Below are 267 nucleotides of genomic sequence, written 5' to 3'. Positions count from 1 at the left end.
CAGGCAGGGGCAGAAGGGAAGTGGAATTCCGGAGGGGCGGGGTTTGGGTAGCTGCTGTGCCCTGGATGTCCCTGGCTCCCCGATCTATCTCTGGGGTTTAGGGAGTGAGATGGAGTTCTTACCAGCTGCTCTGAGTGCAGTGGCTCCTGGATGACTCAGGATTCAGTTTCTCCACAGGACAGGAGCAGACTGACTCTGTGTCTGCTCCAGCCCGGAGGACCAGGCAGGGGCAGAAGGGAAGTGGAATTCCGGAGGGGCGGGGTTTGG

This window comes from Grammomys surdaster, unplaced genomic scaffold (assembly GCF_004785775.1).
Source record: "Grammomys surdaster isolate TR1022 unplaced genomic scaffold, NIH_TR_1.0 126113, whole genome shotgun sequence".
NCBI classification, from domain to species: Eukaryota; Metazoa; Chordata; class Mammalia; order Rodentia; family Muridae; genus Grammomys; species Grammomys surdaster.
This window is presented reverse-complemented; position numbering follows the sequence as displayed.